We start from the raw sequence: 22,636 nt of genomic DNA, 5'->3' as shown, positions 1-22,636 counted from the left end.
TCAGGTCCTCTGCCTCCCAGGCTCAGGCTCTTCACTACGCCATGCTGCTTCCCTCAAGTGGATCCTTCCACCCTCCTCTTACCCCAGCAAGAAAGAGGGTCGGTTCATCCCGGAAATGAAGTTGCTGGAGATCTTCCCCACAGAGGCCTTCATGTTCTTGTTCCTCAGTCTGTAGATGAGGGGTTTCAGGGTGGGGGGGCAGCACTGTGTAGAACACGGACACCAGCAGTTCCAGTGTTGATGGGGAGGATGAGGGCGGCTTCATATGGGCAAACGCACCCATGGAAAGATACAGAGAGACCATGGCAAGGTGAGGCAGGCAGGCAGAGGAGGTTTTGGCCTGGCCCTCAATGGATCTCATCCTCCATGTGGCCCAGAAAATGTAAACGTAGGAGACAAGGATGGATACGAAGCACCCAGAACCTAAGTGAAACTCACTGCCGGAGCACAGACCTCTGCCAGGGCCTCTCCCGGACATATGAGTTTAAGCAACTGGGGGATGTCACAGAAGAACTGGTGGATGATACAATGACCACAGAAGTGGGTGGAGAAGGTGGTGTCTGTGTGCATCAGACAGTAGAGGCCCCTGCTGAGCCGGAAGTGGTGGCCATCTTCCCACAGGCCCCTTGGTCCATGATGATGTCATAGTGTAGGGGACAGCAGATGGCTACATAGCAGTCGAAGGACATCACTGTGAGGATGGCCAAGTCCACAACATCAAATATCATGAAGGAAAGCAGTAAGCAGTTGGGAAATGCAGCTCAGGAAAGAGATGGATTAACGATTGCTCAGGGCAGTCAGGATGGATTTAGAGATGGTGATGCAGATGAGGTAGAGATTGTGGATGGACCTGAGGAAGAAGAACATGGGGATGTGGAGATGCCGGTCAAGTGTGGTGATGGCAATGATGAGGTCACTCAAGACCCTTTCTGAAGGAGTCAAAGATAAAGATATCAAGGTATTACTCCAAGTTTTCAAATAATTACACAGCCAATCGAGATGGGCTTCCTGGCACCATGGACAGTCTCTAATGTGTTGATGAGGCAAAGACTGTAACAACTGTCCCTCAGTTAATGAATCCTACTCAAGACCTAATAGGGGACAGGAGGAAGAGCAGATAGAGAGTCCCCAGGTTGAATGACTGAATCAGAAAGAAGAATGGTGAGACTAGTGGCAGTAATAGTAATAGTAGTAGTTTTAGTAGTAGTAGTAGTAGTAGTAGTAGTAGTAGTAGTAGTAGTAGTAGTAGTAGTAGTAGTATTCCTCTCTCAGGGTTACACCTGTAGAGTTTCCAGTTCTCTACCTGTCACAAATACAGGAGGGAGAGTCAAGCAGAGGACTACCCATTCCATTTCTAGCTTGGGCAGTGGCTAACAAGTGGAAGGGAATCTGCTACAAGTCAAAGCTCCCCTATGTTGGGCAGCAGTGGCATGGGAGAGAGTCGAGGGCAGAGACTCATTTACTGCACTGAAGGAGGCAATGGTAAACCACTTCCAGATTTTTAGCAAGAAAATTCTAGGGATACGCTATTGGAACAAGTGCAGATGGAAGTGGGGTGTTCTGGGAGAGATGAATCTATGGCATCTCTATGGTTGGACACTACTCGACAGCATAAGCAACAAGTAATAATATCCCTTACCCCCTGCCTCTAAGCTTGGTGTGAGCAGGGAATGTGTCTGTTTATTGTTGTATTGTACTCTCCCAAGTGCTTAGTACAGTGCTCTACCTGCACAAAGTAAGCACTTAATAAATACAATTGAATGAATGAATGAATGAATGAATGAATGAATGAATAGTATTTATTAAATTCACCCTGTGCAGGACACTATACTAACACTGGGTATATTGGTGGTTTACACAATCTAAAAAAAGTCTCTAGATCGTATTCTTCACTTCTCCCAAGCTCACCTTCTTATTATGCCTCCTACTCAAAGCTCTTGTTTCCTGTTTCTGCTGCCTAGAATTGCCCTCCCCACCCCAAACACAAATCTACTCAGAGTCTTCCTTAAATCCCCCTTTTTAAATGATACTGGTTAAGTGCTTACTATGTTTTGAACATTGTTCTATATGCTGGGGTAGTTACCAGTTAATTATTACTATTAGGTTTTCTGACTCCCAGGCTTGCTCTCTTTCCACTAGGCCACATTTCTCTGTCCCTGCCACTGGAGATTCTCCTGAGAGCACAAGAGCTTGTTGGCAAAGGGATACGCAGCCTGAGGACACTTCATGGTTCTGTGTTTGAAGAAGTGTCTGACCCCTTTGAGAGACTGGCTTCCTCTGAGGTCCCTAGGCCTCTTCTGGATGTTCTACACATCATTCAATCAATGGTATTTACTGAACATTTATTGTATGCAGAGCACGTGGGAGAGTGCAATACAATAGGCTTGGTAGCCACATTCCCTTCCCACAGTCAATCTGTGGTATTTACCGAGTGCTGACTGTGTGCAGGGCACTGTATTAAGCACTGGGGAGAATACAATACTACAGAATTGGTTGACTCATTCCCTGTACACAGTGAATCCATGGTATTTATTGAGCGCTTGCTGTGTACAGAGCACTGTACTAAGCACCTGGGAGAAAACAATACAACAGAGTTGGTAGACACATTCGCTGCCCACAAAGAACTTGCAGTCCAGAGGAACTGATTAATCAGTGGCATTATTGAATGCTTATTATGTGCAGAGCACTGTACTAAGTTCTCAAGAGAGTACAACAAAACAGAATTGGAAGATACATTTCCAACACTTGTTTGTCCAGTGATCATGAGTACACAGGTGCAGCAAACAAGGTTTCCATTCCTCAGTTACTGTGATTGCACCCTCTCTGGGAGTGGGGTAGGGTACAGGAAAGAGAGGAGGAAGAGGAATCTCAGGTCACGTACACCACCGATTACCAAGATCATGAGGTGGAACCAGTAACTCTTGCATCAGGCAAAAACATCCCTATAAGTATCCCCCCTGGCCCGCTCCCTCTCCTGTCCTGGAGTGAGGACCATCTCCATCCAGGTGCTGCACCATGTGTGGAATGAATCCTCAGTGGAGTCTAAAACGCTGAACAGCTTTCTCATCTCAACCTGTCAGCCTTTGGATCAGCCTGTCCCTCCAGTGAGTAGTTTCCTCTTTGTGTTTAAGGGCCATGGCCATGAGACTTGGTTTTCTGTGGACCACACTATTCTCCCAACTTCGTGGTGTTCAATGCAGGATGGTTAACCATCCCTGCACCTTGGAGAGAAATTATTCCAGTGGCTACTACCAGGATGGAGATGTGGTGATCGGAGGACTCTTCTCTCTGGGTGTGATTCTGAGTCATTTAGGTGTCCTTCAGAACTTCAAGGAACAGCCACTTTTCTATGCCAAACCCACAGAGTAAGTATTGGTGTTTACTGGGACGTAGGATGGGTGGGAATGGAGGGGGGATGTGGTATCACTGGGAGGGGGAGAAAGGAAGGGTAGTCAGCATAGGTGCTGGCACACCAATGGCACTGACGTCTACAGTGAAGGGTCAAGGACCAGAGCCCATATGTACCTATTCAGGAAACTCAAATCAATCAGTCAGTGGTATTTATTGAGGACTTACTGTGTGCATTGTACTAAGTGCTTGGAAGAGTACAGTGTAACCGAGGTGGTAGGCACTTTCCCGGCCCCTAAGCACTTAGTTCAGTGCTCTGCACACAGTGAGACTTCAACAAATGCCATTGATTGATTGATTGATTGATTACCATCTGTACCAAGTGCTTGGGAGAGTACAATATTACAGAGTTTGGAGATAAAAATTTATTGGAGTCAGAAGGAGATTTCAAACATATGAATTACCTCTTTTAGTTTGTCTGCTCCTTTAAACTGTAACCTGTTGTGTGCAGGGAACATTTCTACTGATTCTGTTGTATTGTACTCTCCCTAGCTCTTAGTACAGTGCTGTGTACACAGAGAGTGTTCAATGAATAGCACTGGCTGATTGCTCCGTGAGTCAGTATCTACTGCTATGTAGAGAAGCAGTGTGGCTTACTGGAAAGAGCATGGGCTTGCGAGTCAGAGGTCGTGGGTTCTAATCCTGACTCTGCCACTTGTCAGCTGTGTGACTTTGGACAATTCACTTAATTTCTCTGTGCCTCAGTTACCTCATCTGTAAAATGGGGATGAAGACTGTGAGCCCCACGTGGGACAACCTAATTACCTTGTATCTATGCCAGTGCTTAGAACAGTGCTTGTCACATAGTAAGCGCTGAACAAACACCATAGTTAATATCATTATGTGTTCTGTAGATCTTTCTCCTGTTGCTTTCCCCTACTGCATTTCGTCCCAAGGTCACTTTTTACATCAAGCAGACCCCAGACGGCACCCATTGCCTCTTTCATGAGGGCTGTTACATATTGCCCTCTCCCAAGCACTTAGTACAGTGCTTTGCACATGGAAAGTGTTTAATCAAAATCTCTGATTGATTGACTCACTCACCTAGATTAGTTTGCGGTCTCCTTGAGGCTTTCCCTCTCAGAGATTTGGGAAGGTTGAGACTCACTTCCCACTACCCTTGTAGCTCCCGGGGGCTTCCTCCTCCCCATCTCTGTCCCATTGCCTCTTGACAGTTCAACATACTTTTTTCTGGGGTATTTGTTAAGCACTTCCTAGGTGCCAGGCACTGTACTAAGCACTGGCATAGAATCAGGATAATCAGGTTGGACATAATCCATGTTCCACATGGGGCTTGCTGTCTTAATCCCCACTTCACAGATGAGGGAACTGAGGCTCGGAGAAGTGAAGTGACTCGTTCAGGATCACACAGGAGGCAAGTGGCGGTGGCGGGATTAGAATACAGGTCCCTCCGACTTCTGGGCCTGAGCTCTTTTTGCTATGCCCCGATGTTTCTGTGCCATCTTCCATCCTTGCCTTTTACAGGTACTTCACCAGACACTACCAGCATCTCCTGGCCCTGGTGTTTGCTGTGGAGGAGGTCAACAAGGATCCCAGCCTGTTACTCAATATTTCCCTGGGCTTCCACTTCTTCAATGTCCACTTCCTGGAGATGATCATGGCCAAGAGTTCCATGGCTCTGTTCTCGGAAAGAGCCACAATGGTCCCCAACTACAGCTGTGAGCCAGAGTGGCGGGACAAACTGCTGGCTGTCATAGGAGGGATATCATTAGCAGTATCCACTACTGGCTCCTGGCTGCTGGGACTCTATAAGCTCACAAACGTGAGGACTCCCAATTGCAAGGGGTAGACAAGAATTAGTTTCTTGTTGTTGTTGTTGTTGTTGCCATTGTTGTTGTCACTGTTGTTGTTTTATGGCATTTGTTAGGCACTTACTATGTGCCAGGCACTGCACTAAGTACTGTCTCATGGACAGTCTGAGGCTAGGAAATTCCCCCCTTTTCCTCTGCTCCCTCTCCCCTCCCCATCGCCCCCATTCCCTCCCTCTGTTCTGCCCCCAACCCCAGCACACAGCACTTGTGTATATATGTACATATTTATTATTTTATTCATTTTATTAATTATGTGTATATAACTATAATTGTATTTATTTATAGTGATGCTATTGATGCATATCTACTTGTTTTGTTTTGTTGTCTGTCTCTCCCCTTCTAGACTGTGAGCCCGTTATTGGGTAGGGATTATCTCTACTGCCGAATTGCACTTTCCAAGCACCTAATACAGTACTCTGCATACGGTAAGCATTCAATAATTACGATTGAATGAATAAATGAATGAATGAGCCAAAGTCAATGAAACGGACTTGCATCTTTGCTGGAATGAAAGATGCTGACCCGATGGGGACTGTAAGCCCCTCCTGGGCATGGAGCCTGTTTGACAGCTCTATTGTATTCCCCCAGACATGTAGTACAGGGCTCTACACCTAGCAAGTGGTCAGTAAACACCATGGATTGATTGATTCATTTGGGAACAGGGCGTGATTCATTGATTCATTCACTAATTCATTCATTTAATCAATCGTATTTATTGAGCACTTACTGTATGCAGAGCATTATACAAAGTACTTGGGAGAGTACAATGCAACGATAAGCAGGCATATTCCCTGCTCACAACAAGCTTACAGTTTGCGGGGGGGGGGGGAGACAGACATGAATACAAATAAAGAACATTACAGATATGTACATAAATGCTGTGGGGTGGTGGGGCTGGGAGGGGGGAAGAAAAAAAGGAGCAAGTCTGGGCAACACAGAAAGATGTGGGTGATGATGGAAGATGGGGCTTAATTTGGGAAGACCTTTTGGAGAAGATGTGCCTTCAATAAGACTTTGAAGTGGTCGAGAGTAATTGTCTGTGGGATTTGAGGAGGTAGGGCATTCCAGACCAGTGGCAGGACATGGGTTAGGGGTCTGTGGTGAGTTAGGTGGGACCAAAATGCAACGAGAAGGTTAGCACTAGAGGAGCAAAGTATGAGGGCTGGGTTGTAGAAGGATTCCTTCTCTCCTTCTCCATGCCCACTCTGATCCTCGGAGACTTCAATATCCACATGGATATCCCTAACGACTCCTCTGCCGCCCGCCTTCTATCTCTCCTTGACGCTGCCAACCTCTTCCTCCACCCCACCTCACCCACTCACCAACTTGGTCATACCCTCGACCTCATCATCTCCTACCGCTGCACTGTGTCCACCCTCACCAACTCTGTGATCCCTCTCTCTGATCATAATCTTCTCACCTGCCTCCTCACTCACACTCCTTTCCCCCGTAAATCCGTATTACTCCCTCACAGAGATCTCCGCTCTCTGGACCCCACCCATCTTTCGGAGCGCCTCACACCCCACCTCGCCGCCCTCTCCTCTCTACCCAGTCTTGATGATCAGATTACTGCTCTCAACTCTACCCTTTCTACTCAGCTAGACTCGCTCGCTCCCCTTTCCCTTCGCCGCTCTCGCACCACTAACCCACAGCCCTGGATCACTGCCACTGTCCGCCTCCTTCGCTCTTATGCTCGAGCTGCTGAACGCTGCTGGCGAAAGTCTAAACACCATGCCAACCTCGTTCACTTCAAGTTTATCCTTTCCTGCCTTAACTCAGCCCTCTCTTCTGCCAGACAAAACTATTTCTCCTCCCTTATTGACACCCATGCCCATCACCCCCGCCAGCTCTTCCGTACATTCAACTCCCTTCTCAGGCCCCTGGTTCCTCCCCCTCCTCCTTCCCTCACCCCCAACGATCTGGCCTGTACTTCATTAACAAAATTAAATCCATCAGGTCCGACCTCCCCAAAGTCTCTTCCCCCCTTTCTCCAACCCCCCGGCTCTCAACACTCTCTGCTACTCTCCCATCCTTCCCAGCGGTATCCTCAGAGGAACTCTCCTCCCTCCTCTCAAGTGCTACTCCGGCCACCTGTGCTTCTGACCCCATTCCCTCTCATCTTATGAAATCTCTCGCTCCATCCCTTCTCCCCTCCTTAACTTCCATCTTCAACTGCTCACTCTCCACTGGTTCCTTCCCCTCTGCCTTCAAACATGCCCATGTCTCTCCCATCCTAAAAAAACCCTCTCTTGACCCCACCTCACCTTCTAGTTATCGTCCCATATCCCTCCTACCATTCCTTTCCAAACTCCTTGAACGAGTTGTCTACACGCGCTGCCTAGAATTCCTCAACAACAACTCTCTCCTCGACCCCCCTCCAGTCTGGCTTCCGTCCCCTTCATTCCACGGAAACTGCGCTCTCAAAGGTCACCAATGACCTCCTGCTTGCCAAATCCAACGGCTCATACTCTGTCCTAATCCTCCTCGACCTCTCAGCTGCCTTTGACACTGTGGACCACCCCCTTCTCCTCAACACGTTATCTGACCTTGGCTTCACAGACTCCGTCCTCTCCTGGTTCTCCTCTTATCTCTCCGGTCGTTCTTTCTCAGTCTCTTTTGCAGGCTCCTCCTCCCCCTCACATCCTCTTACTGTGGGGGTTCCCCAAGGTTCAGTGCTTGGTCCCCTTCTGTTCTCAATCTACACTCACTCCCTTGGTGACCTCATTCGCTCCCACGGCTTCAACTATCATCTCTACGCTGATGACACCCAGATCTACATCTCTGCCCCTGCTCTCTCCCCCTCCCTCCAGGCTCGCATCTCCTCCTGCCTTCAGGACATCTCCATCTGGATGTCCGCCCGCCACCTAAAGCTCAACATGTCGAAGACTGAGCTCCTTGTCTTCCCTCCCAAACCTTGTCCTCTCCCTGACTTTCTCATCTCTGTTGACGGCACTACCATCCTTCCCGTCTCACAAGCCCGCAACCTCGGTGTCATCCTCGACTCCGCTCTCTCATTCACCCCTCACATCCAAGCCGTCACCAAAACCTGCCGGTCTCAGCTCCGCAACATTGCCAAGATCCGCCCTTTCCTCTCCATCCAAACCGCTACCCTGCTAATTCAAGCTCTCATCCTATCCCGTCTGGACTACTGCACTAGCCTTCTCTCTGATCTCCCATCCTCGTGTCTCTCTCCACTTCAATCCATACTTCATGCTGCTGCCCGGATTATCTTTGTCCAGAAACGCTCTGGACATATTACTCCCCTCCTCAAAAACCTCCAATGGCTACCGATCAATCTGCGCATCAAGCAGAAACTCCTCACCCTGGGCTTCAAGGCTCTCCATCACCTCGCCCCCTCCTACCTCACCTCCCTTCTCTCCTTCTACTGCCCAGCCCGCACCCTCCGCTCCTCCACCACTAATCTCCTCACTGTACCTCGCTCTCGCCTGTCCCGCCATCGACCCCCGGCCCACGTCATCCCCCGGGCCTGGAATGCCCTCCCTCTGCCCATCCGCCAAGCTAGCTCTCTTCCTCCCTTCAAGGCCCTGCTGAGAGCTCACCTCCTCCAGGAGGCCTTCCCAGACTGAGCCCCTTCTTTCCTCTCCCCCTCGTCCCCCTCTCCATCCTCCCGTCTTACCTCCTTCCCTTCCCCACAGCACCTGTATATATGTATATATGGTTGTACATATTTATTACTCTATTTATCTATTTATTTATTTATTTTACTTGTACATTTCTATCCTACTTATTTTATTTTGTTGGTATGTTTGGTTCTGTTCTCTGTCTCCCCCTTTTAGACTGTGAGCCCACTGTTGGGTAGGGACTGTCTCTATGTGATGCCAATTTGTACTTCCCAAGCGCTTAGTACAGTGCTCTGCACATAGTAAGTGCTCAATAAATACGATTGATTGATTGATTGATTGATTGAGAGAAGTGAGGTGAGGACGGAGGAGGCAAGGTGGTGGAGTGTTTTAAAGCCAAAGGTGAGGAGTTTTTGTTTGATGTGGGGGATGGGCAACAACTTGAGTTTTTTGAGGAGCAAGGTGACATATCCTGAATATATTTTTAGAAGAATGATCTGGGCAGCTGAGTGATGTATGGACTGGAGTGGGAAGAGACAGGAGGCTGGGAGGCCAGCAAGGAGGCTGATGCAGTAATCCAGGAGGGATAGGATGAGTGATTGTATTAACGCGGTGATGTCTGTCTGTCCGTATGTCCACTCCGGAGTCCCCTCTTCCCCTGCTCTGTCTCCTATGTAGATCTGCTACGGCCCAGAGGAGCCCACTCTCAGAGATAAGGCCCGGTTCCCCTCTCTCTATCAGAACTTTGTGAGTTCCCCACATCTGCCTTCGAGGATAATCTGACTCATGAAACATTTCCACTGGGTCTGAATTGGCCTCCTCGTCACCGATGACATTCGAAGGGAGATGTTTGCTATGGTCCTAACAGAGGAGATGGCCAAGAATGGCATTTGTGTGGCTTACGTTGAAAGAATCCATGGATATTTTACTGAATATACCTATAGGATTGACTCGGGCTACAAATAAATTATGACATCGTCAGCAAATTTAGCTGCTGCCTATGGGGGACACATACTCTCTACTGTCACTTGATTTTAATCTGCATAGCTTCCCTATTCTCAGCAAAGTCTGGGTCACCACATCCGATTGGGATTTGACAAACAATTCCCTTATCAGAAATAACACTTTTATCCAAGGAAGGAGATTCTGGGTTTCAGGGATTTCGAATGGGCCTTGAACCCTCAGAAATATCCACAGGACATGTTTCTTCCATTATTCTGGTGGTGAACCTTTGATTGTCCATTTGTAGAAGATCTGGATAGACTTGATTTCCTGGGACTGTGTGATTTAAAAAATACGTTGGAGAATAGGTCCTTGGATGTCTGGGACATGAACTTGTCTCCCCAGAGTTACAGCGTGTACAGTGCTGTATACACCATCACTCATGACCTCCACCAAGAGATCTGGGCTGCAAAGGACATGGAGACATCAGGAGATGGGCAAAGTCGAGTCCCTCATACATGGCAGGTAATTCTCCCCTCGCTCTATCCACTATGGTACGCTGTTACTTTGGAGACTTGAGTCACTGGTGTCTCCTCCTCCCACCAGCTCCACTCGCCTCTGAAGAATGCTTGGATCCACACCAGTGCTGGTGAGTGGGTCCATTTGGATGACCTCGGCTGGGTGAACAGTAGGTTTGACATCCTGAATTTGACATCCTGAAATACCAAATTTTACAGAACGGCACCAAAGTCTATGTCTTAGTGGGAGAGTTCATCCCCCAGTCCCCAGCTGGCCACGATTTCATCATCAGTGAGGAGAGGACAACGTGGGATGGGCTATTTTCTCAGGTAATAAAGGAGGAGGAGGAGGAGCAGGAGGAGGAGGGTGAGATGACCTGCATGCTGTGACAAACGTCCTTCAGAGACATTTTCTTCATGTTTATTTCCACTGTGTTGGCCAAGATAGTCACCGTGGTCCTGACCTTCAGAGACATTGGGCCAGTGAGCAGAATGAAGACTTGGCTGGGTCCCAGGACACCGTCCTCCATCGTCTACATCTGCTTCCTCGTCCAAGTGGGCATCTGCACGATCTGACTGGGGACCTCACCTCTGTTCCCCAACATAGACGAGGTGTCCGAGGCTGGGGTCATTGTCATCCAGTGCACTGAGGGCTCTGCCACTGCTTTCTACTGTGTCCTGGGCTACATGGGGCTCCTGGCCCTGGTCAGGTTCCTGGTGGCCTTCCTGGCCAGGAAGCTGTGGTTCAGTTTCACCCCTTCCTCAGTCCCCCCATTTTTATATCAGTCAGTCAGTCAGTCATAATCATTGAGCCCTTATTGTGGGCAGAGCACTGTACTTAGCCCTTGGAGAATACAGTGTAACAATGTGACAGACACATTATGGGCCCACAACGTCCATATCCGTGTCTGTCTCCTTCTCTGGCCTGGATGCTCTTTGTGTCTACCAACTCTGCTGTCATGTATTCTCCCAAGTGCTTAGAACAGTGCTCCAGTGTCTGCTGTATGAACTTGGACAAGTTACTTCACCCCTCTATGCCTCAGTTATCTCATCTGTAAAATGGGGATTGAGACTGTAAACCTCATGTGGTACAGGGATTGTGTACACTCAGTTTCCTCGTATTCACCTCAGCTCTTAGTAAGTGCTTGGCATATAGTAAGCACTTAACAAATGCTACAATTATCATTATTATAATAATGCAACATATGGCAGGGTTAGATTCTGTGCCCGGTCCACAGCCTTTGCAATTTGGAAGGCTTCCCTCATTCCCCTATCATCAATCAAACAATCAGTGGTATTGATTGAGCACCTACCTTGGGTGAAGCACTGTTCTAAGCACTTGGGAGAGTACAAGACAGCAGAGTTGGTAGACACGTTCCCAGCCCTCAATCAATCAGTCAATAGTATTAACTGAGTGCTTACTGTGTGCAGAGCACTGTACTTGGGAGAGTATGATATCATTGCTGGCAGGTACATTCCCTGCCCTCAAGGAGTTTACAGTCTAGAGCAAGAGACAGAAATTAAAATAAATTAAGTGTATGGACTGTGGTGCTGAGCAAGGTGGAGGTGAATACATGATAAAAATCGGAGTGAAAATGTAAATGGGCAGACTGAACCAAACAACATCATTCCAGTCAATCAGTGGTATGTATTGGGTGCTTAGCGTGTGCAGAACCCTGTATACTAAGCACTTGGAAGAGTATCATATAACAGAGTTAGTAGTCATGTCCCAGTCCTTTGAAAACAGCTCCTCCATTCATCTTAGTCTCCTCATCTTATTCTCCTGGTTGCTCTTTTTTGCCTTCCTTCACACCTGTACTGTGAACTTCCCTCATCCCAGGTGAGGAGGGAAATCCCATTTATTCCTTTCAGATACGGATCAATGTGTCAAGTGCCCAGAAGATGAATTTCCAAATCGTCAAAGAGATCATTGTGACCCAAAAGCAGTGATCTTCCTTTCCTATGAGGAACCTCTGGGAATGATTCTGGTGTCCTTAGCCCTCTGTTTCTCTCTCCTAACTGCTCTGGTCTGTGGGGGTGTCTTTATCCACCACCAGGACACCTCCATAGAGAAAGCTAACAACCACAGTTTCAGTTACACGCTCCTCACTGCCCTCCTGATCTGCTTCCTGTCGTCCTTGACCTTTGTTCATTCATTCATTCATTCATTCATTCATTCATTCATTCATACTTATTAAGCGCTTACTGTTTGCAGAGCACAATACTAAGAGCTTGGGAAGTACAAATAGGCAACATTGTTGGCTGCCCCGGCCCAGCCACCTGCCTCCTGCGACAGATAACCCTCAGAGTTATATTCTCAGTGGCCATTTCCACTGTGTTGGCCAAAACTGTCACCGTGATCCTGGCTTTCAAGGCTACCAGGCTGGGAAGCAGAATGATGGGGCCCAAGGCACCTTCCTTGACCATCTGTGTCTTCTCTCTCATCCAAGTGTGCATCTGATGGTCTGGCTGGGGACCTTCCCCCCATTCCCTGATGAGGATGTGGCATCTGAAGCTGGGGTCATCAAAGTCCAGTGCAACGAGGGCTCCACCACCACCTTCTACTGCATTCTGGGCTACATGGGGCTCCTGGCCCTGGTCAGCCTTGTGGTGGCCTTCCTGTCCAGGAAGCTGTTTTAACAAGTTTTAACAAGGCCAAGCTCATCACGTTCATCATGCTGGTGTTCTGCAGTGTCTGGGTCTCCTTCCCGCCCACATACCTGAGCACCAGGGGCAAGTCCATGGTGGCCGTGAAGGTCTTTTCCATCCTGGCCTCCAGCACAGGGCTCCTCGGCCACATCTTCGGGCCCAAGGTCTAAGTGATACTGCTGAGGCTGGACAGGAACACCAGAAGGCAGCTCCTGGTGTGGCAGGAGAATCCTTAAATGGGGCACAATCAGGCGAGACCCCCTAGGGCCAGGCTTGGGGAGGAGGGCACATTAAGGCAAGGGTTCAAATGCGGCCCCTCCCCATGAACACAAGATGTCACAGGCATCCTCCAGAGGGTATTGTTTTTCCTGAGGTGATTTCCCTGATCGGCTCCCAAATCCTTCACATTCCTCCCTTCCCTTCGGCTCCCAACCTCCCGTCCATGATTGATCAAGCAGCGCACCAATCTCTGTCCCCAGGAGGAGGCTGAGGGAAGTGCCTCCCGCAGGCAGAGAAAGCAAGAAGCAGATCCCAACATGTCCATCCTGAATTTCTGGGAGAGCCCTAGTTGAGTGGGATGGGGCACATCAATCCCGAATCAGTCCCCACTCTGGGCCTCTGATCCTGTCCCTTCCAGCTCTGTCCTCTTCCCACCTTCCTCATCCAATCAATCAGTCAACCAATAGTATTTATTGAGCACTTATGGTGTACACAGCAGTGTACTAAGCCCTTGGACAAGTATGATATAACAGTATAATAAACACATTCCCTGCCCACAACGTGTTTACAGTCTACAGGTGAGACAGACATTAAATAAATAAATTACAGCTATGTAATTCCACTTCCACTCTCTTTTGTTAGGTTGTTTGGCCTTCCATTAGCCACAGCTTGTGAACATCACTTCTCCCATTCCATTTCTCATCTTTGTCTCACCAAAAAAATGTGCAAAATAAAATTATTAGAACAATCATTCAATAGTATTTATTGAATGCTTACTATGTGTAGATCACTGTACTAAGTGGTTGGGAAAGTGCTATATAACAGAATTAGTAGATGCAATACTTGTTCATAGGGAGTTTATGATATACACGGGGAGATAGAAATTGAAATAAATTACAGGTAGAAAAGGTAGTAAAGTATAAGGATATGTACATTAATGGTGTGGAGCTGAGGTGACTATCAAAGTGAGTAGATTTTCTCATAGAATTATATGTTATAAATTAAAATTTGTTCCAGAAGCTATGGAAAAAGAAAATGCAGTTCCTTGTTGTGCTATATTCCTTACCAATGAATGACATTAAACTACTGTTTAATCTCTATTAAAGTATCTCATAGTATGAGGACTTCTATTATTGAGTCCCATCATGGCCTAGTGAAAACAGCCCTTGACTGGGAGTCAGGTCCTGGGTTCTAATCCTTGCTTCACCATTTATCTCCTGTCTGATCTTGGGCAAGTTACTTCACCTCCTCCTCTTTTCCCTTTTCTCTCAATCAATAAACCAATCAATCAGTGGCATTTATTGAGCACTTACTGTGTGCAAAGCATGGTGCTAAATGCTTGGGAAAGTACAATGTAACTGAGTTGGTAGACACATTCTCTACCCACTGCGACCTTTCAGTCTAGAGAGGGAAGTTACAGTCTAGAACTTCCAGGTTAGAATCAACAGTGCTTTCCTCTTCTATCTATGGGGACCACCACTCTCCAGACTTTGATCAGGATGTAAAAATCTAGGAACGACGATTTATGACCATCAATCCCAACATGATGACTTCATGTCCTCCAGCTCCAGTTCCCTGTTCTTTCCACCTGAAAGAGTTGCACATCTTATTTTTTAATTTTTTTTTCATTTTAGCATTCTTGTATGTGACTTTTCTGGAATAGTAGATGGAGCAGAAAGCGACCACAATAACTGTCCTGGACCAAGCCCTTGGACTCCAAACGGTGAATGTCTAAGTGGGTTTGTTCAACCTCTAGGGCCATAGAGAGGGAAGGCAGAATATCTTCAGATCCAGAGGACCCAGCTCTGCCACTTGTCTGTTGTGTGAATTTTGGCAAGCAAAAACTTTACTTCTGTGAACCTCAGTTCCCTCATCTACAAAATGGGGATTCAATAACTTTTAATAATAATAAAATAATGATGGCATTTTTAAGGGCTTACAATGTGCCAAGCACTGTTCTAAGCGCTGGGTAGATACACAGCAATCAGGTTGTCCCACATGGTGCTAACAGTTTTAATCCTCATTTTTCAGATGAGGTAACTGAGGCACAGAGAAGTTAAGTGGGTTGCCCAAGGTCACACAGCAGGCAAGGGGCAGAGCCGGGATTAAAACCCACTTTCTCTGACTCCTAAGCTCGTGTTTATTGTTATAATGTACTCTCCCAAGCGCTTAGTACAGTGCTCTGCACACAGTAACTACTCAACAAATATTATTGACTGACAAACTGACTGAAAGAGCCATGGAGCAAACCTCCCAGTAAGACCCTGAAGAGGGCCTGAACTAGAATGGCAGAGGGCATATCCATGTCCTTGGCACATGGCTCCAGGAATTGAGAGAAAGGCCCCTAGTAGAGGCATCTTTTAGTAGGGAGCATCTCTCCTAGAGGTTAAGAGACAGACTGAGAGGTGGGGAGAGACAGAGAGAGGAAGTGGGGGAGAGGCAGGAGGAGGAACATAGAGAGAGAGAGACAGAGACAGAGAGAGATGGGGGAGACAGACGGAAACAGACTGAGAGACAGGGGAAGGAGGCAGAGAAAAGGAAAGACAAAGAGATGAGGAAACAGAGATGGGAGAGATAGATGGTAAGCTCTCCATGGACAGGGAACCTGTCTATCAACTCCGTTATACTGGACTCTTCCAAGTGCTTAGTACACACAGTGCACATACAGCACACAGCCCCTACATACAGTAAGCACTTAGTAAATACCATTGATGATCCTTTCCTCCAACCTGAGCAAAATCACTGCATCTGTAACCTTTAACATATTGACATTCACCCCACCCCAGGCCCACAGCACTTATATACAACAATCAATCAATCAATCAATCAATCATTCAGTTGTATTAATTGAATGCTTACAGTGTGCAGAGCACTGGACTAACTGCTGGGGTAGATACAAGATAATCAGGTGGGGAACATTCCATGTCCCAAATGGGGCTCATGTCTTAATCTCCATTTTATAGATAAAGTAACCAAGGAGCACATTCGTTAAGTGACATGCTTAACGTCACAGAGCAGATAAGTGGCAGAGCTAGGATTAGAACCCAGGTTCTCTGACTCCCAATCCTGTGCCCTAACCACTAGACCACACTTGTACTTCCCAAGCGCTTAGTACAGTGCTCTGCACACAGTAAGCACTCAATAAATATGATTGATTGATTGATTGATTCTGCTTCTGCAAGAATGTATGTATATATGTATATGTTCCGGCAAATCCTGCCTGGTGCCATCCCTGCATAACAGGACGGCCCAGGAATTCCGAAGAAAGAGGCAGACCACACCAGTTTGCTGAGTTATAGAGGTTTATTGTGGGGAAGTATACTCACAGACCGGCCCTGGGTGGCTGCAGGCCCCAAACAGCACACCACTCCCCCAATGCTATGGGCGGGTTTATATAGCCACCGCAGACCATGAGCTCACTATCAGTTGTTAATAGCTACATCCTGGGAATACAGGGAGGGCTAACCGGTAAGAGGTGGCTTCGTATAAGCAACCCACAGCAAAGCTACAGTACAAGGTTGCAAAGCGGAAACTGTTCCCAATCAGATAGGCATCTTGGGAAAATGGCCCACTAGACTCTGGGTCTAGGATAACAAAAGAAAGCAGCCCTGAGAAGCAGCCTTCACTTCATCCTGAGAAACCTGAATACAGAGGGATGAGACAACATTCTAGGGATGTGTATACTAAGAAGCAGAACTTAGAAGAGTGGGTCAGGGCCGGGGCATTAACACTATAGTATATATGTAAGCCCACTGAAGTTTTATTTCAATTATACTGCATCATTCTTCCCTCATCCCCATTTGCAGGTCAGTGAGACACCATCTGATAAATGAGAAAACAGCTACTTAAAGCAAAACCACATTCCATTCTAGGTGAACATCTCCCTTCCCAGGATCTACTCCAAGGCAGCCTTCATGTCCCTGTTCCTCAGGCTGTAGATGACGGGTTCAGCACGGGGAGCACCACCGTGTAGAACATGGACACCAGCAGGTCTTGAAATGAGGGAGAGTCAGAAGGCGGTTTCAGATAAGCAAAGGAACTGGTGGAGAAGAAGAAAAACATAACAACGAGGTGGGGCACACAGGTGGAGAAGGCTTTGGTCTGGCCTTCTGAGGACCGCATCCTCAGCACAGCTGAGAAGATGCAGATGTAAGAGGCAATCATGGAGATGAAACAGAAGAACACAAGACATACAATGAGGGCTGAAATGCCTATCTCCACCATGATCCACTCAGAGCCAGAGAGCTTCAGGAGCTGGGGGATATCACAGAAGAACTGGTGGATCTCACTGGACCCACAAAAGGGTAGAGAGAAGGTCACAGCTGTTTGCATAAGTCCAGAAAGACTCCCACTGAACCAGGAAGAAACCGCTATGTTCACACAGGCTCTTCAGCTCATGATGACCTCGTAGCGCAGGGGGAGACATATGGCCATGTAGCGGTCGAAGGACATCACTGTGAGCAAGGCCATTTCCATAGATGCCAAGGATATAAAGAAAAACACTTGGAGGATACAGCCTGGGAAAGAGATTTCTCTATGGTTAGTCAGGGAGTTGACAATGAATTTGGGAACAGTGGTGGATATGTAACAGAGGTCAAGGATGGACAGATGCCTAAGAAAGAAGTACATGGGGATGTGGAGTCTCTGGTCGAGGGTCGTGACAGCAACGATGAGGAGATTCCCCATCAAGGCTGCCATGTAGACCAGGAAGAACAGCACCGCATGGACCAGCTGCAGCTTCCGAACCTCCGAGAACCCCAGAAGGATGAATTCCATCGTGGTGGTGACGTTGGCCATTTTCTCCCCAGAGATATTTCAGGTATGCTGTGGGGACTCTGACAGTGAAAAATTAGAAGGAAAAGGCAACTTTCCGCTGTATTGTTCCAAGGATGCTTGATACCTGATTTTTTATGGTATTCATTAAGTGCTTATTATGTGTTGGGTACTGTACTAAGCCCCGGGGTAGATACAAGATAATCAGTTGGACATAGTCCCTGTCATACATGGAGTTCACAGTATTAATCCCCATTTTGTTGCTGAGGTAACTAAGACACAGAAAAGTGAAGTGACTTGCCCAAATCACCGATGAACATAAGCAGAATGTTTGTTCCTTATCAGAGAAAGCTTTGACTGTAAATTCAGGATCATAACCTTGTTCAGTTTGAGTTGGCTGTGTATGAAAATGCTGAGGCTTTGATGATTGCAGGTTTTGTTAAGCACTTATTATGAGTCAAGCACTGTTCTAAGCACTGACGTAGATAGAAGTTAATCAGGTTGAATGCAGTCCATGTCCAACATAGGACTCACAGTCTAAGTAGGAAAGAGAATGGACATTGAATCCCCATTTTACAGTTGAGGAACTGAGGCATGGAAAGGTTAAGTGACATGTCCCAGGTCAACACAGCAGGCAGGTGACGGAATCGTGATTAGAACCCCGTTTTAATGACTCCCAGGCCTATTTTCTTTCCACCAAGTCATAATACTTTGGCTCCTTTAGTTGTGAAAGAGGGAGAATCATGATTTCATTGTATGCGTGATGTGTAATTAATGTGAAAGAAATGTATATGAATACAAAGAATTGGCTAAGTGAGTTGGGATAAAATCAGGAGTTCTTAGGAAACAATGGTTCAGTGAAGAGTCTGGAATAGGATTCATTCAGGAATTCCTAGGAAAATCACAATTAATGGAAAGTCAGCTAATTTCCTCAGAGCAGGCTGCCACTTGGAATGTCTGTTTGGGTCTAGAATAACAAAAGAAAGCAGCCCTGAGAAGCAGCCTTCACTTCATCCTGAGAAACCTGAATACTGCACATTCATTTTTTTTCTATTGGTATTTGTTAAGCACTTACTTCGTGGCAGGCATTCTACTAAGTTCTGGGAATATACAAGATAATTGGGTTGGACACAGTCACTATCCCTCAAGGGGCTCACAGTTTTAATCTCCATTTTACAGTTGGGGTAACTGAGGCAGAGAGAAGTGACTTGCCCAAGGTCACATAGCAGACAAGTGGCACAGCTGGGATTAGAACCCAGGTCCTTCTGCCTCCCAGGCCTGGACTCTACCATCTAAGACACACTGCTTTTCCCTGGCAATCCCTAGAGGGAGAAACAGCATGGCTGCCTCCTGTATTCTACAGTTGTTTTTTTTAAGGGTATTTGTTAAGTGTTTACTATGGATCAAACATTATTCTAATAACTGGAGTAGGTACAAGTCTGATCTAATTAAGCAAGTCTGATTAATTAAGCGAGTCTAATTAAACAAGTCTGATCTGTGAGTGTGGGGCTCAGAGTTGAAGTAGGAGGAAAAACAGGTATTTAATCCTTATTTTATAGTTGAAGAAACTGAGGCACAGAGAAGTGAAGTGACTTGCCCAAGGTCACACAGCAAGCACTTGGCAGAGCCAAAATTAGAATCCAGGTCCTCTGACTCCCAGGCCCATGATTTTTCCACTAGGCCACTCTGCTTCTAGCAGTTGAATTGGGATAATGTCTGTCTAGACCAGAGCATCATTTACCCAGACCTTGCCAATATCTATTACTCCCTTCATCATGGCTCCTGACCCTCATTATAATAATCGTGATAATCATCAATCAATCAAGCAATCGTATTTATTGAGCGCTTACTGTGTGCAGAGCACTGTACTAAGCGCTTGGGAAAGTACAAATACAACAATAAAGTTAGACAATCCCTGCCCACAACGAGTCACAGTCTGGGGTGGGGGGTAGACAGACACCAATACAAGTAAACAGACATCAATATAAATAAATAAAATTACAGATATATAGATGATATAATGATATTAGCGTCATTATGGAGAGCCTTCTGAATGTGAAGCACTACACAAATCAATCAGTAGTATTTATCGGGCACTTACTTTGTACAGTGAATTGTACCAATTGCTTGGGTAAGTACAACAGATTTGGTAGACAAATTCCCTGACTACAAAGAGCTTACAGTGTAGAGGAATCAGTCAATAAATCTATGATATTTATTGGACAATTGCTCTGTGCAGAGCACTGTACTAAGAGCTTGGGAGAGTACAATAGAGTTGGTAGAAAAAAAACACTACCCACAGGGAGCTTACAATCTAGAGGGGGCAGAGAGAGTTCAATTTCAGACAGTGGAAATGGTGGAGGCTACAGATATGTACATAAATGCTCTGGGATTAATGGTGGGATGAATTTCAAGTGCTTAAGGAGTAAAGATCTGAGTGCATAAATGATATGGATATGCATAAATAATATGCATAAATGATATATTCTACTCTATTCTAATCCTCCTCGACCTCTCAGCTGCCTTCAACACTGTGGGCCACCCCCTTCTTCTCAACACACTATCCAACCTTGGCTTCACAGGCTCTGTCCTCTCCTGGTTCTTGTCTTATCTCTCCGGCCATTCATTCTCAGTCTCTTTTGCGGGCTCCTCCTCGACCTCCCATCCCCTTACTGTATGGGTTCCTCAAGGATCAGTTCTTCGTCCCCTTCTGTTCTCTATCTACACTCACTCCCTTGGTGAACTCAATCACTCCCACGGCTTCAACTATCATCTCAATGCTGATGACACCCAAATCTACATCTCTGTCCCTGCTCTCACTCCCTCCCTTCAGGCTCGTGTCTCCTTCTGCCTTCAAGATATCTCCATGTGGATGTCTGTCCGCCATTTAAAACTCAATATGTCCAAGACTGAACTCCTTATCTTCCCTCCCAAGCCCTGCCCTCTCCCTGACTTTCCCATCACTGTAGACGGCACTACCATCCTTCCCATCTCACAAGCCTGCAACCTTGGTGTCATCCTCTACTCTGCTCTCTCGTTCACCCCCCACATCCAATCCGTCATCAAAAACTGCTGGTCTCACCTCCGCAACATCGCCAAGATCCGCCCTTTCCTCTCCATCCAAACCGCTACCCTGCTCGTTCAATCTCTCATCCTATCCCGACTGGATTACTGCATCAGCTTCCTCTCTGATCTCCCATCTTCCTGTCTCTCCCCACTTCAATCTATACTTCACGCTGCCCGGATCACCTTTGTGCAGAAACGCTCTGGGCATGTTACTCCCCTCCTCAAAATTCTCCAGTGGCTACCAGTCAACCTATACACCAGGCAAAGACTCCTCACTCTCGGCTTCAAGGCTGTCCATCACCTCGCCCCCAGCTACCTCACCTCCCTTCTCTCCTTCTACAGCCCAGCCCACACCCTCTGCTCCTCTGCCGCTAACCTCCTCACTGTACCTCGTTCTCACCTGTCTCACTGTCGACCCCCAGATCACGTCCTCCCCGTGGCCTGGAATGCCCTTCCTCTGCACATCCACCAAGCTAGCTCTCTTCCTCCCTTCAAAGTCCTACTGAGAGCTCACCCCTCCAGGAGGCCTTCCCAGACTGAGCCCTCTCCTTCCTCTCCCCCTCCCCACCCCCACGCCCTACCTCCTTCCCCTCCCCACAGCACCTGTATATATGTTCGTACATATTTATTACTCTATTTTACTTGTACATATTGATAATTCTATTTTTTTTATTTAGTTAATATATTTTGTTTTGTTGTCTGTCTCCCCCTTCTAGACTGCGAGCCCGTTGTTGGGTAGGGACCATCTCTATATGTTGCCAACTTGTACTTCCCAAGCGCTTAGTACAGTGCTCTACACACAGTAAGTGCTCAATAAATACGATTGAATGAATGAATGAATTTTGAGGAGAGGGTGGGGAGGGGAAATGAGGGCTTAGTCAGGGACGATGAAGAAAATTAATGAGGTAGAGGAGAAAAAGAAGCTGTTAGAAAGCACACATTTAACTGTTGGAAAGAGGTTCAGGAAAGCAACTATAATACTGTTCTCCCAAAGATCTTTTTGTGTTACTAGAGACAAAAAACAGAGTTTGGAGAATCAGCATGTCCTACTGGAAAGAGTCCAGGCCTCGGAGTCACAAGACTTGGATTCTAATCCTGCCTTTTCCAATTACTTGTTGTGTGACCCTGGGCAAGTCATTTAATTTCTCTGTGCCTCAGTTACCTCAAATGTAAAATGCAGAGTAAATAAATATCTGTTCTCCTCCTAGTTAAACTGTGAGCCCCATGTGCGATAGGGACTGCATCCAACCTGATAAACCTGTACCTAACCCAGCACTTATAGCAGTTCTTAACACATAGTAAGTGCTTAACAAATGTAGTAACAATAATAATAGTAATAATAATAATAATACTGATCGGGGCTGGATGAACCACTGATGACATTTCATGTCATCTTACATATGCCTATGCCTTCAATACTGTGTCTGACTGGTCCTTCCTCTGATGCTCCTCTGGTGCTAACCTTCTCACTGTACCTCGATCTCATCTATTTTGCCTTTGACTCCTCACCCACGTCTTGCCTCTAGCCTGGAATGCCCTCCTTCATCATATCTGACAACTACTCTCAATGCCTTCAAAGTCTTATCGAAGGCACATCTCCTCCAAGAGGCCTTTCCTGACTAAACCCTCCTTTCCTCTTCTCCTGCTC

General features: G+C 46.8%; 1 pseudogene; it reads left to right on the top strand.

The window, feature by feature from the left end:
• Positions 1 to 699: 699 nt before the first annotated feature.
• On the top strand, positions 700 to 9,794 carry LOC119935550 (annotated as a pseudogene).
• The last annotated feature ends 12,842 nt before the right edge of the window (positions 9,795 to 22,636 follow it).

Source organism: Tachyglossus aculeatus, chromosome 12, assembly GCF_015852505.1.
Source record: "Tachyglossus aculeatus isolate mTacAcu1 chromosome 12, mTacAcu1.pri, whole genome shotgun sequence".
Taxonomy (NCBI): domain Eukaryota; kingdom Metazoa; phylum Chordata; class Mammalia; order Monotremata; family Tachyglossidae; genus Tachyglossus; species Tachyglossus aculeatus.
This window is presented reverse-complemented; position numbering and strand designations above follow the sequence as displayed.